Source organism: Rhododendron vialii, chromosome 8a (genome assembly GCF_030253575.1).
Source record: "Rhododendron vialii isolate Sample 1 chromosome 8a, ASM3025357v1".
NCBI lineage: Eukaryota > Viridiplantae > Streptophyta > Magnoliopsida > Ericales > Ericaceae > Rhododendron > Rhododendron vialii.
The window spans coordinates 32,795,499-32,817,289 of NC_080564.1; the positions used below are offsets into that span (position 1 = coordinate 32,795,499).

General features: G+C 37.5%; 1 long non-coding RNA gene across 3 annotated transcripts in view; it reads left to right on the plus strand.

Annotated features, from left to right (window-relative positions):
- The window catches only part of LOC131335484 (uncharacterized), a 35,412-nt gene that overhangs the window by 8,985 nt on the left and 4,636 nt on the right, over positions 1–21,791 (plus strand). The window lies entirely within an intron of this gene.

Below are 21,791 nucleotides of genomic sequence, written 5' to 3' on the forward strand. Positions count from 1 at the left end.
TAAAGAAATCGGAAAAAAAAAGACCGGGAATGGCTTGATTTGAGCAGTTGTTATTTGAGCCATTAGATAAAAAACAAACAAAAACTGCTCGGATGAAGCTCTTCTCTGTATTTTTTTTTGCTGATTTATCGCGGGTACCATTAAAATCACGTTCTGAACACATTGAGCGGCTCAGATCATCAAAATTAGATCGGGAAAGGGAGGTCCGCATTTTATTAAAATAAGGTAGTCCTTATAAGAGCGGACCTCCCTTTTCCGATCGAATTTCGACGATCCGAGCCGCTCAATGTGTTCAGAACGTGATTTTAAGGATACTTGGCTAGGAATCAACAAAAAAAAAAGATCGGAAAGGGCTTCATCCGAGCAGTTTTTGTTTATTTTTTTATCGAACGGTTCAAATAAAAACTGCTCAAATCAAGCCATTCCCGGTCATTTTTTTTGCCGATTTCTCATGAGTACCCTTAAAATCACGTTCTGAACACATTGAGCGGCTTGGATCATCGAAATTCGATCGGAAAAGGTGAAAAATGAGGAGGTCCGCATATAAGGTCTTTACTTGAATATATATATATATATATATATATATATATATATATATATATAGCCAAAATTTTAGGATTTCCATTGATAACAAAGAGCTTACAATTTATGGCATAGTCTTTCCGAGAGAGAAAATAGCCGAACAAGCGGGTAGGCAATCCAAAGACCTACACCTCCAAACCCCATACACGCACATAAGAATGCATCAATGCGACACCATACACCAACTACTACATATCATATAGCCCAACTCACGCACACTAACACCAAAAAACAACACCCCTGAATGGAGGGTGAGGAAGACTCCCGTAGGGGGAGAGACACATGGACAAAACAAACCAAAATAAACAAATCCCAACAAAATCATACCACAACAATCGACATGATCGGAAGCCAAGAGACCACGCCAACCCCGCCGCCTATGGAGAGCATGAAGAAGACAATCCGAAGGCCAAGAGACAGCCGAGGAAGAAGAACGCTAACACCATCGCCGATCGTCACCGCCGCCGCAACATCCTGCATCATCACTGCAAGCACCAGTTGAGGCCGGCACTGAGCTCACTACAACATGAAAGGGCTATAGTGAGGATTTAGTTTCCTCGTCAAAGCACTTGATTTCCTTGCAAAATGTATTAGCGAGGAAAAATTTCCTCGCTAGTTTTCCTCGCCTAAAAGTTGTCGCAAAAGGTTTTAGCGAGGAAAAAAAAAAAATCCTCGCCTATTCCGACACAATTGCGAGGAAGTTTTTCGTCGCTAAAGGCTGTGAATTTACTATTACCAACAGTAATTGGCGAGCTAAAATAAATTCAAAAAGTAAACAGAGAAAATAATTATTTATAAATATCTTTCATTGCTAATTAGAAAAAAAAAAGTGACAAATATGAGATTTTTTCACCAATTCAATGCGATTGACGAGAAAACTATTTTTTCCCGTTTATTACTTTTTTATTTTAAAAAATTTGATAATAGTATTGATCTATGTAGTTGATTATGTCTTACCAATGTGATATTACAAATACATATGAACATAATTAATAATTATTTATATCTATAAAAAAAATTAATAAGTCGTAAAAAAGGCGAGGAAATCTGATTTTCCTCGCCAAATGTAAGCTTTTGGCGAGGAAATCTGTTTCCTTGCAGATAATGTACTTTCAGTGATGAAATTCATTTTCCTCACCAGATTTCCTCGCCATAACCCTTTCGTGTTGTAGTGGCTCCAATGCAGAATAGATCTGGGTTTGAGGGTTTTCCCCTAACAGAGAAAATAAACCGAACAACAATTTGAGGGTTTTCTCCTAACAGAGAAAATAAACCGAACAACAGAGAGAGAGAGAGAGAGAGAGAGAGAGAGAGAGGGGAAACCACCCCCCCCCCCGATTAGGGTAGAAACCCTAGGGGTGAGGGAGGGGATGAGGGAAACTGTTTGCTGCGGCCAAGGGCGGAGCCAGGATTCGGACGCGAGGGTGACACCGTTCAATGAAAATCTAGTTTAATGTTATGCGAAAAAATATGAAAATAAAAAGAAGTGTGAAGTTGTATAATTAGGTTATGTTGTGCGCTTTTTTACAATATTTGTATTAAGTATTAGTTTTTTTTTTATACTCGTAAATACCTAGTTGAACCACATTAGTCCACAAACAAAATTATGTGTTCAAATGAGTCATGAAAAAATTTAATTTCCAAATGGGTCACGTTCCTTTCCGATTTGTGGGAAAAATTACAAATCTTGTAAGAACTTGTGCAACATGAGAGAGAGAGAGAGAGAGAGAGAGAGAGAGAGAGAGAGAGAGAGAGAGAGGGGATGCCAAGGGTTTCAAACCCTGGCTCAAGGAACTATACAACATAGCACTTTGCCACTCTACAAAGAAGCTATTTGTGTAGAATTCTTCAAGTTTTAAAAAAAGGTCATTTGGCTTATAATGCCAAACTAGGCCTTAGGCCTTGTTTTCTTGAACTTAACTTAAATCTGAGTATTTTGTTTTTATTTGAATTTTTTTCGCTTTTGTTAGTTTTTTGCCAAGACATTTTTGCGCTAAACAAGTGGTTATTTCTCAAAATACTAGGGTAAAAGTAAAAAAAAAATTACTTTTCCAATTCCTCTCGTAGAGACGAATCAATAACCCATAAAAGTTTGAAGCAAAACTAACAAATGTAAAAAAAATTCAAATAAGGACAACTTCCAAATTTAAGTTAAGTTCAAGAGGACGGGGTTAGTATCTAATCTGCAACATAACGTGCACATTTGAATAGGACAAACAAGAGAAAATGGAAGCTCTAAAACTCAACCCATGAATGGTTGTACATTTATCCACCTTATCTCTTTTCACAACTAGTCCTTTCTGGTGGCCAGGTGAGTGTGGTGAGAACTAAACCCACCAAACTAGGCCCCGTGTGGATTAAAAAAAAAAAACTAGGCCCTGTTCCGTTCCGTTGAGATTTTTATTTTTTAAGTAATTATTTTCCGTTTTACGAGACATATCATTCTCTTACAATATATCACATTTAATTCAAAAAATAAATACTTATTTTTTTAAGCGGAACGGAGCCTAAGAAAAAATGTGCACAACATTTCTACTTAAAGAAGAATATAACGGTTTCTTATCTTTCTTGTATGCTGTGTGAAAAAATTACAAAACTACTTGTTTGTCTAATGTATTCTAACCGAATTTGCACAACTTTTAGATTTTCTCATAGTGGTGTATCTATATTGTATCGTATTATCATCTATGGTATCCATTCTTGAGGAGAGTTAATAATTACTTAGATTCTGTCCATGTATCTGGATAGAACCCCTACGAATTCCTTGTACACATGCCGTTTCAAGTACATCTTTTCTACCGTTTCTCTTCCCCTCATCCCCATCTCCTGCCGTGCTAAAGGGTTTTTAAACAAAAATTGAAGATTCGCAGAAAGAACTTGAGCTCTTGGGCACCCTAAAGGGTGGCCGGAGTAGACCCGTTTTGTTATGCTCAACAATATCGTTTGTGCCCCTAGCATCCGTTCCTAATACTTGCACCACAAATTTAAGGGGAAAAAAAAAAGCTATGACTTCCAACATTATGACACTGTCAAATTATCAACATTTACCCAATAATTTGAGGCATCGCCTCATACAATACTTGACCAGCCCTGTACGACTTATCAGAGGCTTTCAAGCTTAAAACTTATTAGCAATAGATGGAATAGCCTCTAGATTCTAGAATATATTGACGAAGTTTGGGTGTCTTAATTCAACCAAAAAAAAAAAAAAACAAGGTTTGGATGGCTTAGATGTATATGGAGGTACAAATTGAGGAGACAATGTGATTTGACTCGAACGACGGAGACTCTACCACGTGAAGTGAGGTTACCCAAGACCTAGCTCTAATACTATGTTAGATTTTTTAGAGGGTTCCAACCTAAAACTAATTGGCAATATCTGGAATAGTCTCCAAAATATATTAACCCCGATCGAGCAGCTATTCACATACACATGTACATATCTATACATATCTGCAAATATATTTATATATGCGTATGTATAAAGTGTTTTTTCAGTGGTTTAAATGCCTTGTTTGGATAATGTTTTGAAAAAAATTTAGTTTGATTTTTTGGGTAATGAGTGGAGAGAGAAAATAAGGTAATGGTTGAGACAGGGGTAATGAGTAGAGAGAGATAGAAAGATAAATGAAAATAATGATTGGAGAGATGAGACAGAAATGATATTAATGATTGGAAGTAGGAATAATGAGTTCTTTTTTAGTTGAATTTTTTTTTTCAAAATGCCATCCAACCAAGTCATTTACCGGTCTGTATGTATGTAGATATATTTTGTATACGTATACTGCTGTCTCAGCTTTTTCTTCGGATAGTTTGAGAAGCCAACAGAACAATAAAGAGGGGTGTGAATTGTGTAATTTGAGAAGTGTGAATTGAAGTGTGAATTTTGCAAAAATGTGCGAAAAGGAACCCTTGCAGTCCCAAGGATTCACACCCACCAGAATTGACACCTCCCAAGAATGAAACGGAGTGCGAATTCTGGGAGTGTGAATAGTGCAAATGGGTGTGAATTTTAGAGGTGTGAATTGTGCATAGGAGTGTGAATTCTTGCAAAGGGGTGTCAATGTTGCAAAGAAGTGTGAATTCAAGGGTGTGAAGATTCTTGCAAAGGGGTGTGAATTCTTGGAAGGTGTGAATTCTACAAATGTGCGTGAATTTACACACCAAGAATTCATATCCCAAAAAATTCAGACTAAGAATTCATACCAAGAATTTCACACCCGCAAGAATTCTGTAAAAAGGCAAATTTGCAAAAGGACAAAATAATAAAAGCATATTATAAAGGGGTTGAATAGAATAGCTCTACCAAAAAGCGTCCGCATGAAATCCCAAATAAAATATGGGACCGGCCAGGAATTTTCCGTGGACAATCGGCTTGTGGGCCAAGTAAGAAAGTTAATGTGGAGGCCCTGGGTAACGAGGTTAGAAAAGGCCCAAGGAAATAATTAATGTTAAAAGGGAATTAGGTATGTCGACGGTAGAGAAAAAAGAAGTGATTAGTTTAGGAAAATTCTTACTATTTCTTTACTTTATGGTAGATAATATTGATATTGTTTTTTTAGGGAATGAAGAAATGAGGCATCAGAAGGGTTCTGGGGATCGGAGGAGGCCGACACAGACGCACAATCTCGGAGCATGAGCGGCTAAACAGCTTCGGCTAGGGTAACGAGGATATATCTACAAGTAATGTGATTGTTTAGATTTTTAGGACTTTTATTCAACAATTAATTGTTCGACTTTGGATAATTGATAGTTTTTATGAAAGTTAACTCTTTTCCAATTTATCTTTTATGTTTATATTTATAATATCAAGCACCGTCATGTAATCGTTTTCATTGTTTCGGAATAGGTTCTGAGATAGACTGTATAACGGGAGACGGGTCGTGCCGTTGGTTATATCTAGTGAGACGATCCGTACCATGTTGAGATAAGCTATACGAATATGAGCCTTGAGCATATTTTTGGGAATTATCGATCAAACCCTTTAATCGCTTTATAGTTTAGTTTTAGTTTATTCAAATCAAAATTCAACTTCTATTTGCTTTTCGAATTAAATTAGAAGAGAAAATCTTTTTAATGGCGGAGCCGTGAATAGTTGTTTACGGCGCTCAATCGCCTACGTCCAAACTGTTCTTGGACAGTCTGGATTGAAAATCAATTTTGACCGGTAAAAGAACTAATTGTTACTGGTCAAAATTGAAAAACAATCTCAACCATTAATTGCCTGAACGAATGGCTACGATTGCACAATTCCGTAAAAAAAAACTTGTTCACGGCTCCACCGTGAATAATTTTTTCTCCAATTAGAAATTGATTAGAAGTACCGTAAGCTTCTTACAACCTACAAATTCAAAAGTGGGATTGTATAGTTCTTGTGGACCTCTGGTTTGGTCTGGCCTTATTTAATTTAATGGTTGTATCCTTTGTTGTAATTGTAGATTCATGAAAACATATGTGATATATCCATCTGCCGATGGACATATAAGAAGAAGGAATCCGAAGGATAACTTTCCTCAAATTTTCCAATCAAATTCTTTAATTTGATACACATCGACATTATTGAGGGGCAAAATCAGTCTATTCACACGTTTTTCTGCATTGCCGAAACTGCCTTCCCAGACTTTTATGATTTTTCCCTCTATGTCCTTTTTCTTGTTTACATGTTCGTTTTTTTTTATCCTAGCACGGGGATATTTTGGGTGTTTCAGCAACATGTCGTAATCGGGGATGGTGAGAGTGACGAGGACTTTGTGTCGCTATCATCCTGCTGATGGACATATAAGAAGAAGGAATCCAAAGGACAACTTTCCTCAATTTTTCCAATCAAATCCTTTAATTTGATACACGTCAACATTGTTGAGGGGCAAAATCAGTCTATTCACGCGTTTTTCTGCATTGCCGAAATTGCCTTGGCAGACTTTTATGATTGTTCCCTCTGTGTCATTTTTCTTGTTTACATGTTCGTTTTTTTGGATCCTAGCATGGGGATATTTTGGGGGTTTCAGCAGCATGTCGCAATCGGGGATGGTAAGAGTGACGAGGACTTCGTGTTGCTATCATTGGTTGTTTCCATAAATTCTAAGAGTAACATTCAACCACTTTTTTGAAACGTATGGCCACAACGGGGTAGTGAATGGTGTGGACATTTATGAGACGGTGGTGTTCGACGGAGACTTGGGTGCTTGCCCTTTGGTTGTATCTTTGAATGCACCACACCATTTGGGGAGGAGAAACATGAGAGAGAGAGAGAGAGAGAGAGAGAGAGAGAGAGAGAGAGAGAGAGAGAGAGAGAGAGAGAGAGAGAGAGAGAGAGAGAGAGAGAGAGTGGTTCAATCCGATCTGTCAAATACACTTTTGGACGGCTCGGATGTGTCGCTTGGGTACCACGTCAGCCAGGTGACATGGTACCACCCAAAAATTTCTCGCTAGCTAGGGTTGGGATGGTGGCCCCCAATATTATTACTTTTGGGCCCGTGGCAACTTGGGCCAGGGCAAATGGACCAGCCCTTCCAGTTGGAGGAAATCATCAACTGAACTAGGAAACCAACAATTTTAGGGGATCAATGGTCCCAGACTAGCACATCACTTCTGGTCTCCTCCATATCTGTCTGGTTCAGAAAGTCTGTCCACACAGAAGATATTTGTGCACAGATTTTAATATGGGACATATTATGGATCCCACACAATTGATTTGAATCGTTTATTAAATTTAAAACATTTTTCAAAGTCACACGCCCACACAATTGATTTGAATCGTTTATTAAATTTAAAACATTTTTCAAAGTCACAACCAAAAAATCAGCTCAATCTGATACTTATAGATACTCGATTTAATGATCTAACTTTTCATTGTCCTAAAATCTGAATGAAAAATTAGATGATTGGATTGAGCATATATAAGTATCAGATTGAGCTAATTTTTTGAATTGGCCCCAGAAACCATCAACCAAACAAGGGATTAAACTCTTGAAAAAATATTTTATGTTTTATGAATGGCTCGAATCGTTTAAGTAGGGCCTGTGGTGAGTCCTATAGCGAAATCTATGCACAAATCGTCTTTGTGTGGCAGCGTTTGAGCTAAAAATGATACAAAGATTAATAGGAACAAAGAGTGATGACGTCATATTCCTAACCCAAGACCCATCAGAACAACAAGGCTAAGAATAATCCTATGCCCATCCAAGACCCCACTCCGAGTTTAGCAAGAAGCCAAACAAGGGTGCACGTACCCTTCGGCTGAATTGTTTACCTTTTGTGTCTGGTTTTCCTTTTGCGACTGTTGCAGTTGATTCCCGAGTTCTACTTTGCCCAAAGCACGAGCACCAATCAGGTACATCAAGCTCACTAACTACTCTATCCACCTCTGCTTTTTCCTTCTTCTTGATTCAATTTGTTCTTGGGTTTTCATCAGATTATCCACAGAATAAACAAGCAAACTTAAAACATTCTTTTTGTCTTTCAGTTTGGGTACATGTACCTTGAAGTTAATATAGGTTTGCCTGTGGATAGTCTGTTTTTCATTTTTTTGTGAGCTAATCTTTCTTCTTGGGTGGTTGTATTTGTTAGGTTTGTGAGAGATTTCTCTTTGTTTTTGCCCACTCCTTTTTGATTTGTCGAAACTATATTTTGGGTATTTTATTTATACCTACACGGATAGTTATCGTGCTTTTCAAATGCTAACCACTGTAGAAATTTTATGCAGCTAGATCATGAAGACCCACTACGGTAAGTGAAAGCTTCTACAAAGGTAGTTTTGTCCCCTTACTGTGTGCTTGCTTCCAAATATACTTAGTTAGCCTTTTTTTAAATAATAGTTTTGATATGGTGAAGAAGCTTCAAAATATCCTTCCCAAGTTTCTATTTCATTAGGACACGAATGTGTTAACTTTCTGAGGGTAAAATGGCCACATCTCTTGATATACAAACAATTTTTTTATCCGAAATGCTTAGGTTAGAAAGAAAATTGAACAAGCTTTTTAACAGTTCAAACCACGCGCAAATAGGAGTTCGGGAGTATCCAGGGCAACCCTTCAAAGTTTGACGTCTTTTGAAGCTTTATTGCTCTTGAGGCGCAATTCTATGTGCCCAGGCGCACTTTAAATGTGCCCCAGGCGCATCCTACATTCCAAAACAAGTCAAACTTTGAGAGCTTGATACAGACACTCCTAAAATCCGATTTGCGCGTGGTTTGAACCGTTGAAAATCTTGTTCAAGTTGCTTTCTAACCCAAGTAGTTTGGATAAAAAAAAATCATTCGTATATCAAGATATGTGACCATTTTACCTTCAGTGGGTTAAAAATAATTTATTTCGGTAAAACGCTCATATTTCCCTCATTTTAAATCGGATCAAGACCCATTATATATCAATAATTAGAGTTTTAAAACACTAAGAACTGATGGAATACAATCATAAAAAACTTCAAGTTTCGTTTACTTTGTTGGTTTTAAACTACAATGTAAGCTGTATAGGTACGTAATTCATGTTAAACTCCATGGTAATGAGAACCAAAATCCAACCACATCTAGCAAGTCTATCTCGAACAAGTCGTCAACATTAGCCATTCACAGAAGGAGTAAACAAAAGGGCAGCACAGAGCACAAGGCTCCTGCCACTGGGGATTCTGGGTCACCAATGCAGCATCGCTGCCTTATTCTTATGTGCAGAGAGGCCGTTGAATCTAAGCACAATAAGCATCGAGCTTCGACAGATGATCGAGGTTTGTTTGTTTATTCCATGAATAAATGTCCATCTTTCTCTACATATCCACGTCTGTCCGTCCATCTTGTTGAATTCTACCCAAGTAGAATGAGTTGCGAGTGTAGGAGAAAATTCACTGGGTGTCGGAGGAAACATTTTTAACCTCTCAGATTGTTAAGGATTGACTCACAAAAAAAGGCTTTCTGAAAGCTGTGTAATTTAGTCGCACTTGGAGCCTGTAAGGATCAATTGCAATGCATTGAAGAGGAGCCTTGGTCATTTTGTGTGCCATATCCTTGTTTGGCGTTGGACAAAGCTCCCCTTGTTTTCTATATAATCTTATATTGTTTAGAGTTAGAGGTGTTGGTGTAGCATTGTGAGAGCTGAGAGGGTGGGGTAGAGTGGGGAGCCGGTGTGGCTCCCAGTGGTGAGCCGGTATTGGTGTCCGGAGAGTGTTTTCTAACTTTGTATATATAATTTATATAGAGTGAAACTTTCTCTGAATTCTATCATGTGTGTGCCCTGGACACTTCCGAACTCCGATTTGCACATAGTTTTCTTAGTGTTCTTGGTAGTGGCCCTTTATTTTTAGTGTTCTTGGTAGTGGCCATTCCACTTCTCTGTGGTACGATAACTGGCATCCTCTTGGCCCTTTGATAGACAAGGTCAGCCCCAGATTTGCAATTGACTTTGGCATCCCTAGAGATGCTTCAATGTCCCATATCATCCTCAATTCAAATTGGGCTTTTCCCATTACCCAATCTGTGGAGCTCAATGAGATCAGAAGAACCTTGCCTCCTCTAATTCCATCCAGATTGAGTGAGCTTGACCGCATTAGATGGACCCTCAATCCTAATGGCCAGTTCACAATTGCCTCCTTTTGGAACAAATTGAGAACTCCATTTCCAAAGGTTGTGTGGCATAAATTGGTGTGGTTTTCAGCCAACATCCAAAATGTAGCTTTATTGCTTGGCTAGCTATTCAGAATAGGTTATCCACTGCAGATAGGCTGGCACTTTTTGGCCTTAATCACTCTCAACAGTGCAGCTTCTGCTCTATGAGTGAAAGCCATGACCATCTTTTCTTCAATTTTTCCTTCTCTCAACAGGTATGGGACACTATCCTTTCCAAACTTCATGTTTCCTGGCCCTCTAGAGCTTGGGCTGATTGGGTCAGTTTTCTCTCTAACATAAAAGGCAAGTTGATTAAAGCAGTCATTACCAAATTGGTATTTACTGCCAGTGTTTATCATGTGTGGATCGAGAGGAATATGAGGAAATTTCAAGGGCAATCTTGTCCTAGTGAGGTAGTTGTTCACAAAATTTATTCCATGGTTAGAGCAAGACTTCTATCATTATCCAATCGACAATCATTTCAAGCAGACGGGGTGTGAATGAGTGGAACATTAATGATTAATAATTTTGTTGGTGAATGTTTTTGGAAATTATCTCATGCATCTCAGTTGTTTACTTTCTTTGTATTGGCATATCCTTGAAGGTAGCTTCACCTGGATTTGTTTGTACCATCATATTGGAGGGTCCATACTTGTTGTTACTCCTATCTAAAAGCTCTCAGATGGATTTGAGTGTGCTAGCATATGTGTGAGCCGTGAGATGTGTGCTTGAGCCCCAATCTTCTTGTGAGTGGAGGTAATAATTAGTAGGAGGCCTTTTGTGAGGGAGAGGTGAGGGAGTTGAGACCCGCCCTATTGCTTCTAGATGGTTGGTGAATTAGGCTTCGAGGGAGTAGTAGAGTGAGCTGATAAAATCAATAGGCTCTGTAGCTCTCTAGTTCTTTGTGTATTCTCTAGTTCTTTGTTGTATTCCCTTGGTGGCCTATGTGATAGTCGCTATTTTCTGTTGTAGCTATTGTTGATATTACGGCTGCTGCTATTGTGTTGATCAGCAGTAATGGTTGTTGTTTTGCTGCTTCCAGAAATGAATTCCACTCTAGTTATCTCTATTCTAACTGTTGTGACTACTACGGCTGCTGCTGTTGTTATGAAAAGCAGGAATGACTACTGTTTTCTGCTGTTTTCAGCTAGCAGAAATGCTACTATGATCTCTATAACAGGTTATTGCTATTATTCATTTAGTTTGGCCTATCCTTGGGGGGTTGTCCCTTGGAGTGTTTATGCTTTTCTAGGGGGCATGTCCCTGGCTGCTAGCTACCCTACTCATATCAAGATGGTGCTATTTTGCTGCCATTTTTGTTAAAGCTACTGCTCATGTGCAGTCCTCCAGGATGGTTGTTTTGGTTTTCAGTCAGCTTTGTGCTGTTTCTGCTTGTTATGAATTTGCCCAGGTCCACAATCTGTTGCTATACTTCTGTTGCTGCTGTTGTGTGGCTTTCTCTTATGGCCGTTTGAAGCTAAGATCCAGCAATGGTATTTTGTTGTTTTATATCCTGCTGCCGTTATGGTATTCAGTTCTGCATCTGATCAGTTTGGTTGCTGCTGTTATGTGCTACTCAATTATGGTCTAAGCTGTGGTATCCGGTTGCTGTAGTTCAGTCCAGCAACTATACAGTTTTGTTGACATTCCATGTCACTTTGGTTACTGCCGTTACTTCCATGTCACTTGTGTAATGCTTAGGAGTCAAAGCACTGGCTTTGACATTCCTTAAGGCATTGTTTTCTTTCCCTCTTACCAGATGGATTGGAAACCTCGCATGTCATTTATCCCATGTAGCCACTTGGCGTAGGTAATTTTCTTTACTTTTGTTTTGTTTTTTCTGTTTTTTCCTCCTGGGGTATAACCCTTGTATGCTGTATATTTGGTTAGCTTCTTTTTCAATTTCAAGCTGATTTACCCAAAAAAAAAAAGAGATGGTGCAATACAACCATAAAAATATTTAAATTTCGTTCATGAAAATTGGGTAGAAATGAACAATTACAAAAATTGTCAAGGCGACTAAGGCTAAAACATGTTCTATGTATCATTGGGTGATCAAATCATTAGTTCGTAGGTATTTCTTCATTTGTTAAGTGAATTTCAAAACGTTTACAAATAATTTACACTTCATTAAACCGCAGGTAAAATGGTTTCGTTATTCGTCGAAAGCGGGACTTATGTAGTTTCAAAGCCAAATTTTGGAAGTTACGACTAGCAACACAACGTAAAAACTCTTTGAAACAATTTCTCCTACGCTTCGATGAAATGTAGACGCTCTATGATCACTTTGAAACAATTAAGCAATGAAGAAATACGTACAAACGTAGAATTTTGATCATCGAATGGAACCTAGAACATGTTTTGGTCTTGGTGGATTTGACGATTTTTGTAGTGGTTTTCTTTCTACCCAATTTTCATAAGCGAAACTTGAATTTTTTTATGGTTGGATTTCAACATCTATTTGTACCTCAAAAACTCTATATGTTCATATATAATGGGTTTTGATCCGATTTAAAGTGAGGAACATCCGAGCGTTTTGCCGAAATGAATTATATTTTTGAAACACTGAGGGTAAAATGGTCACATCTCTTGATATACAGACAATTTTTTTTATCCGAACTGCTTGGGTTAGAAAGAAAATTAAACAAGCTTTTCAACGGTTCAAACCACGCGCAAATTGGAGTTCGGGAGTGTCTAGGGCAACCCTTCAAAGTTTGACGTCTTTTGAAGCTTTATTGCTCCTGAGGAACAATACTATGCGCCAAGGCGCACGTCAAATGCGCCCCGGCGCAAACCACATTCCAAAACAAGTCGAACTTTGAGAGCTTGATACAGACACTCCTGAAATCCGATTTGTGCGTGGTTTGAACCATTGAAAAACTTGTTCAATTTGCTTTCTATTCCAAGTAGTTTGGATAAAAAAAAAAAATCATTCGTGTATCAAGAGATGTGACCATTTTACCTTCGGTGGGTAAAAAATAATTTATTTCGGTAAAACGCTCATATGTCCCACATTTTAAATCAGATCAAGACCCATTATATATCAATAATTAGAGTTTTTAAAGCCCTAAGAGATGGTGGAATACAATCATAATAAAATTCAAGTTTCGTTTACTTTGTTGGTTTCAAACTACAAAGTAAGCTGGATAGGTACGTAATTCATGTTCAACTCCATGACAATGAGAACCAAAACACAGCCACATCTAGCAAGTCGTCAACGTTAGCCATTCACAGAAGGAGTCAACAAAAGGGCAGCGTAGTGCACAAGGCTCCTGCCACTTGGGATTCTGGATCACCAATGCAGCATCGCTGCCTTATCCCTATGTGCAGAGAGGCCATTGAATCTAAGCACAATATGCATCGAGCTTCGACATATGATAGAGGTTTGTTTGTTTATTCCATGAATAAATGTCCATCTCTATCTACATATCCATGTTTGTCCGTCCATCTTGTTGAATTCTACCCAAGTGGAATGAGTTGCGATTGTAGGGGAAAATTCATTGGGTGTCGGAGGACATATTTTCAACCTCTCAGATTGTTAAGGATTGGGTCACAAAAGAGGCTTTCTGAAAGCTGTGAAATTCAATTGCAGCTGGATCCTGTAAGGATCAGATTGCAGGGCATTGAAGAGGAGCCTTGGTTATATTGTGTTCCACATCCTTGTTTGGCGTTGGACAAAGCTCTCCTTGTTTTCTATAAATATGATATTGTCTAGAGTATGGGGTGGTGGATTAATGTGAGAGCTGGGAGGGTGAGGTAGAGTGGGGATCTGGTGTGGCTTCCGGTGGTGAGCCGGTTTTGGTGCCTGGAGAGTTTTTTGTAACTTTGTATATGTAATTTATATAAGGTGAAATTTTCTTTGAATTCTATCATGTGTGTGCCCTGGACACTCCCGAACTCTAATTTGCATATAATTTGAACCATTTATATGCTTGTTCAATTTTCTTTATAACCCGAGTAGTTTGGATAAAAAAAATCATGTGTATATCAAGTGATATGACTATTTTACCCACAACGGTTCAAAAAAATAATCCATTTCAAAAAAAGCTCAAATGTCCCTCATTTTAAATCGAATCAAGCCCATTATATATAAATAATTAGAGTTTTTAAAGTAATAAGAGATGATTCAATTCAAGCATAAAAATATTTAAATTTCGTTCTTAAAAATTGGGTAGAAATAAACAACTACAAAAATCGTCAAGGCGACTAAGGCTAAAACATGTTCTAAGTTTCAGTTGGTGATCAAATCCTTAGTTCGTAGGTATTTCTTCATTGGTTAAGTGAATTTCAAAGAGTTTATAAATAATTTACACTTCATCAAACCGTAGGAAAAACTGTTTTGTCATTCACTGAAAGCAGCGCTTATATAGTTTCGAAGCCAAATTTTGGAAATTACGACTACCAACACAACGTAAAAACTCTTTGAAACGAGTTCTACTACGCTTCGATGATATGTAGATGCTCTATGAACTCTTTGAAATACTTAAGCAATGAAGAAATACATACGAACTAGGGATTTGATCATTGAATGAAACCTATAACGTGTTTTAGTCTTTGTGGCCTTGATGATTTTTGTAGTAGTCTTCTTTGTACCCAATTTCCATAAGCGAAACTTTAATTTTTTTGTGGTTGGATTCCATCATCTCTTTGTACCCCAAAAACTCTATATGTCGACATATAATGGGTTTTGATCCGATTTAAAGTGAGGGACATACGACCGTTTTACCGAAACGAATTATTTTTTTGAACCACTGAGGGTAAAATGGTCAAATCTCTTGATATACAAAAAAAAAAAATTTATCCGAACTGCTTGGGTTAGAAAGAAAATTGAATAAGCTTTTCAACGGTTCAAACCACCCGCAAATTGGTGTTCGGGAGTGTCCAGGGCAACCCTTCAAAGTTGGACGTCGTTTGAAGCTTTATTGCTCCTGAGGCGCACGTCTATGCGCCCAGGCGCACATCAAATGCGCCCCAGGCGCATCCCACATTCCACAAACAAGTCAAACTTTGATTGCTTGATACAGACACTCCTGAAATCCGATTTGCGCGTGGTTTGAACCATTGAAAAGCTTGTTCAATTTGCTTTCTAACCCAAGTAGTTTGGATAAAAAAAATCATTAGTATATCAAGAGATGTGACCATTTTACCCTCACTGGGTCAAAAATAATTTATTTCGGTAAAACGCTCATATGTCCCTCATTGTAAATCGGATCAAGATCCATTATATATTCAATAATTAGAGTTTTTAAAGCACTAAGAGATGATGGAATACAATCATAAAAAATTCAAGTTTCGTTTACTTTGTTGGTTTCAAACAACAAAGTAAGCTGGATCGGTACGTAATTCATGTTCAACGATAGGTACGTAATTCATGTTCAACTCCATGATAATGAGAACCAAAATAAATTATTGATTTTTTTATCCGAACTGTTTCGGTTAGAAAGAAAATTGAATAAGCTTTTCAATGGTTCAAATCACGCGCAAATTGGAGTTCGGGAGTGTCTAGGGCAACCCTTCAAAGTTTGACGTCTTTTGAAGCTTTATTGCTCCTGAGGTGCACTTCTATGCGCCCAGGCACATCCCACATTCCACAAACAAGTCAAACTTTGATTACTTGATACAAGCACTCCTGAAATCCGATTTGCGCGTGGTTTGAACTGTTGAAAAGCTTGTTCAATTTGCTTTCTAACCCAAGTTGTTTGGATAAAAAAAATCATTCATATATCAAGAGATGTGACCATTTTACCCTCATTGGGTCGAAAATAATTTATTTCGGTAAAACGCTTATATGTCCCTCATTGTAAATCGAATCAAGACCCATTATATATCAATAATTTGAGTTTTTAAAGCACTAAGAAATGATGGAATACAATCATAAAAAAATTCAAGTTTTGTTTACTTTGTTGGTTTCAAACAACAAAGTAAGCTGGATAGGTACGTAATTTATGTTTAACTCCATGATAATGAGAACCAAAACGTAGCCACATCTAGCAAGTCTATCTCGAGCAAGTCATCAACGTTAGCCATTCAGTGGAATTCAGTTGAAGCTGGAGCCCGTAAGGAACAAATTGCAGTGCATTGAAGATGAGCCTTGGTTATTTTGTTTGCCATATCCTTGTTTGGCGTTGGACAAAGCTTCCCTTGTTTTCTATAAAATCAGATATTGTCTAGAGTTAGGGGTGGTGGTGTAGCAATGTGTGTGCTGAGAGGCTGAGGTATAGTGGGGAGCCGGTGTGGCTCCCGGTGGTGAGCCGGTTTTGGTGCCCGGATAGTTTTTTGGGACTTTGTATATGTAATTTATATAGAGTGAAATTCTCTCTGAATTTTATCGTGTGTGTGCCCTGGGCACTCCCAAACTCCGATTTGCACATAGTTTGAACCATTTAAAAGGTTGTTCAATTTTCTTTCTAACCCAAGTAGTTTGGATATAAAAAATCATTTGTATATCAAGAGATATGACTATTTTACCCTCAATTGTTCAAAAAAATAATCCATTTCGAAAAATGCTCAAATGTCCCTCATTTTAAATTGAATCGAGCATATTATATATAAATAATTAGAGTTTTTAAAGTAATAAGAGGTGGTGCAATCAAAAAAATATTTAAATTTCGTTCATAAAAATTGGGTAGAAATAAACAACTACAAAAATTGTCAAGGCGACTAAGGCTAAAACATGTTCTAAGTTTCACTCGGTGATCCAATCCTTAGTTCGTAGGTATTTCTTTATTGGTTAAGTTAATTTATAAGAGTTTATAAATAATTTACACTTCATCGAACTGTAGGAAAACTGTTTCGTCATTCGCCGAAAGCGGGGCTTATATACTCCCTCCGTCCCTTTTTAAATGTCCTGCTTCGTAACTTCAACTTATTAAAAAGACATCATCATTACACCTTTCACATCAACTTTTTCCTCCACTTTTCCTACTTATCCATCATCATTACATTTTTACTCACTAACTTTTCAAAATAAAATCTACTTTTAGAGACAAAATAGACAATACACCAACTTTTACCCCCCCTAACTTTACAAAATGGACACTTATTAAGGGACAGCCCAAAATGGAATACTGGACACAAAAAAAGGGACGGAGGGAGTAGTTTTGAAGCCAAAATTTGGAAGTTACGACTACCAACACAATGTAAAAACTCTTTGAAACGATTTCTACTATGCTTCGATGATATGTAGACGCTCTATGAACTCTTTGAGACAATTAAGCAATGAAGAAATAAGTATGAACTAGGGATTTGATCATTGAATGAAACCTCGAACTTGTTTTAGTCTTTGTGGCCTTGACAATTTTTGTAGTGGTCTTCTTTCTACCCAATTTCCACAAGCAAAACTTTAATTTTTTTATGGTTGGATTCTATCATCTCTTTGTATCTCAAAAACTCTATCTATTGATATATAATGGGTTTTGATCCGATTTAAAGTGAGGGACATAAGTGCGTTTTACATAAATGAATTATTTTTTTGAACCACTGTGGGTAAAATGGTCAAATCTCTTGATATACAAACAATTTTTTTTATCCGAACTGCTTGGGTTAGAAAGAAAATTGAATAAGCTTTTCAACCGTTCAAACTATGAGTGTCTAGGGCTACCCTTCAAACTTTGACGTCTTTTGAAGCTTTATTGCTCCTGAGGCGCACTTCTATGCGCCCAGGCGCACATCAAATGCGCTCCAGGCGCATCCCACATTCCCGAAAAAGTCAAACTTTGATTGCTTGATACAGACACTCCTGAAATCCGATTTGCGCGTGGTTTGAACCTTTGAAAAGCTCGTTCAATTTGCTTTCTAACCCAAGTAGTTTGGATAAAAAAAATCATTGGTATATCAAGAGATGTGACCATTTTACCCTCAGTGGGTCAAAAATAATTTATTTCGGTAAAACGCTCATATGACCCTCATTGTAAATCGGATCAAGACTCATTATATATCAATAATTAGAGTTTTTAAAGCACTAAGAGATGATGGAATACAATCATAATAAAATTCTAGTTTCGTTTACTTTGTTGGTTTCGAACAACAAAGTAAGCTGGATATATAGGTACGTAATTCATGTTCAATTCCATGATAATGAGAACCAAAATGCAACAACATCTAGCAAGTCTATCTCATGCAAGTCGTCAACGTTAGCCATTCACAGACGGAGTCAACAAAAGGACAGCGTAGTGCACAAGGATCCTACCACAGGGGATTCTGGTCACCAATTCAGCATCGCTGCCTTATCCCTATGTGTAGAGAGGCCGTTGAATCTAAGCACAGTAAGCATCGAGCTTCGACATATGATAGAGGTTTGTTTGTTTATTCTATGAATAAATGTCCATCTCTCTCTACATATCCACGTCTAAAAGTTGTGGAATTCATTTGCTGCTAGAGCCTGTAAGGATCAGATTGCAGTGCATTGAAGGGGAGCCTTGGTTATTTTGTGTGCCATATCCTATTTTGCGTTGGACAAAGCTCCCCTTGTTTTCTATAAAATCTGATATTGTCTAAAGTTAGGGGTGGTGGTGTAGCATTGTGAGAGCTGAGAGGGTGAGGTAGAGTGGGGAGCCGGTGTGGCTCCCGGTGGTGAGCCGGTTTTGGTGCCCGGAGAGTTTTTTTGAACTTTGTATATGTAATTTATATAGAGTGAAATTTTCTCTGAATTCTATCGTGTGTGTGTGCCCTAGACACTCCCGAACTTTGATTTGCACATAATTTGAAACATTTAAAAGCTTGTTCAATTTTCTTTCTAACCCGTGTAGTTTGGATAAAAAAATTCATTTGTATATCAAGAGATATGACTATTTTACCCTCTATGGTTCAAAAAAATAATCCATTTCGAAAAACGCTTAAATGTCTCTCATTTTAAATCTAATCGAGCCCATTATATATAAATAATTAGAGTTTTTAAAGTAATAAGAGATGGTGCAATCCAACCACAAAAATATTTAAATTACGTTCAAGAGAACTGGGTGGAAATAAACAACTACAAAAATCGTTAATGCGAACAAGGCTAAAACATGTTCTAAGTTTCACTCAGTGATCAAATCCTTAGTTCGAAGGTATTTCTTCGTTGGTTAAGTGAATTTCAAAGATCTTATAAATAATTTAGACTTCATTGAACCGTAGGAAAAACTGTTTCGTCATTCACCGAAAGCGGGGCTTATATAGTTTTGATGCCAAATTTTGGAAGTTACGACTACCAACACAACATAAAAATTCTTTGAAACGATTTCTCCTACGCTTCGATGAAATGTAGACGCTCTATGAACTATTTGAAACATTTAAGCAATGAAGAAATACGTACGAACTAGGGATTTATTCATCTAATGAAACCTAGAACGTGTTTTAGTCTCGGTGGCCTTGATGATTTTTGTAGTGGTCTTCTTTCTACCCGATTTTCATAAGTGAAACTTGAATTTTTTAACGGTTGGATTCCATCATCTCTTTGTACCTCAAAAACTATATCTGTTGATATATAATGGGTTTTAATCCGATTTAAAGTGAGGGGCATACGGGCGTTTTACCGAAGCGAATTGTTTTTTTGAACCACAAGGGGTAAAATGGTCACACCTCCTGATATATGAATGACTTTTTTAACCAAACTGCGTGGGTTAAAAAGAAAATTAAACAAGCTTTTCAACGGTTCAAACCACGCGCAAATTGGAGTTCGGGAGTGTCCAGAGCAACCCTTCAAAGTTTGACAACTTTTGAAGCTTTATTGCTCCTGAGGCACAATTCTATGCGCCCAGGCGCACGTTAAATGCGCCCCTGGCGCATCCTAGATTCCAAAACAAGTCAAACTTTGAGAGCTTGATACAAACACTCCTGAAATTCGATTTGCGCGTGGTTTGAACCATTGAAAAGCTTGTTCAATTTGCTTTCTAACCCAAGTAGTTTGGATTAAAAAAAAATCATTGGTATATCAAGAGATGTGACCATTTTACCCTCAGTGGGTCAAAAATAATTTATTTCGGTAAAACGCTCATAAGTCCCTCATTGTAAATCGGATCAAGACCCATTATATATCAATTATTAGAGTTTTTAAAGCACTAAGAGATGATGGAATACAATCATTAAAAAATTCTAGTTTCGTTTACTTCGTTGGTTTCAAACAACAAAGTTAGCTGGATATATAGGTACGTAATTCATGTTCAATTCCATGATAATGATAACCAAAACGCAGCCACATCTAGCAAGTCTATCTCGAGCAAGTCGTCAACGTTAGCCAATCACAGAATGAGTCAACAAAAGGACAGCTTAGTGCACAAGGATCCTGCCACTGGGGATTCTAGGTCACCAATGCAGCATCGCTGCCTTATCCCTATGTGCAGAGAGGCCGTTGAATCAAAGCACAATAAGCATCGAGCTTTGACTTATGATCAAGGTTTGTTTGTTTATTCCATTAATAAATGTCCATCTCTCTCTACATATCCACGTCTGTCCGTCCATCTTGTTGAATTCTACCCATGTGGAATGAGTTGCGAGTGTAGGGGAAAATTCATCAGGTGTTGGAGGACACATTTTTAACCTCTCATATTGTCAAGGATTGACTCACAAAAAAAGGGTTTATGAAAGCTACGGAATTCAGTTGCAGCCGGAGCCTGTAAGGATTAGATTGCAGTGCATTGAAGAGGAGCCTTGGTTATTTTGTGTTCCATATCTTTGTTTGGCGTTTGACAAAGCTCCCTTGGTTTTTTATATAATCTGATGTTGTCTAAAGTTAGGGGTGGTGGTGTAGCAATGTGAGAGCTGAGAGGGTGAGGTAGAGTGGGGAGCCGGTGTGGCTTCTGGTGGTGAGTCGGTTTTGGTGCCCGGAGAGTTTTTTGTAACTTTTTATTTGTAATTTATATAGAGTGAAATTTTCTTTGAATTCTATCTTGTGTGCCTTGGACACTCTCGAACTCCGATTTTCACATAGGTTGAACCATTTAAAATTTTATTCAATTTTCTTTCTAACCATAGTAGTTTGGATAAAAAAATCATTTGTATATCAAGAGATATGACTATTTTTCCCTCAATGGTTCAATAAAATAATCCATTTCGAAAAACGCTCAAATGTCCCACATTTTAAATTGAATCGAGACCACTATATATAAATAATTAGAGTTTTTAAAGTAACAAGAGATGGTGCAATCCAACCATAAAAATACTTAAATTTCATTCATGAAAATTGGGTAGAAATAAACAACTTCAAAAATCGTCAAGGTGACTAAGGCTAAAACATGTTCTAAGTTTCATTCGGTAATCAAATCCTTTGTTCGTAGGTATTTCTTCGTTGGTTAAGTGAATTTCAAAGAGTTTATAAATAATTTACACTTCATCGAACCGTAGGAAAAACTATTTCGTCATTCGCCGAAAGCAGGGCTTATATAGTTTCGAAGCCAAATATTGGAAGTTAAGACTACCAACACAATGTAAAAACTCTTTGAAACGAATTTCCCTACGCTTCGTTGAAATGTAGACGCTCTATGAACTCTTTGAAACACTTATGCAATGAAAATATACTTACGAACAAGGGATTTGATCATCAAATGAAACCTAGAACGTGTTTTAGTCTTGGTGGCCTTCACGATTTTTGAAGTGGTCTTCTTTCTACCAAATTTTCATAAGCGAAACTTGAATTTTCTTA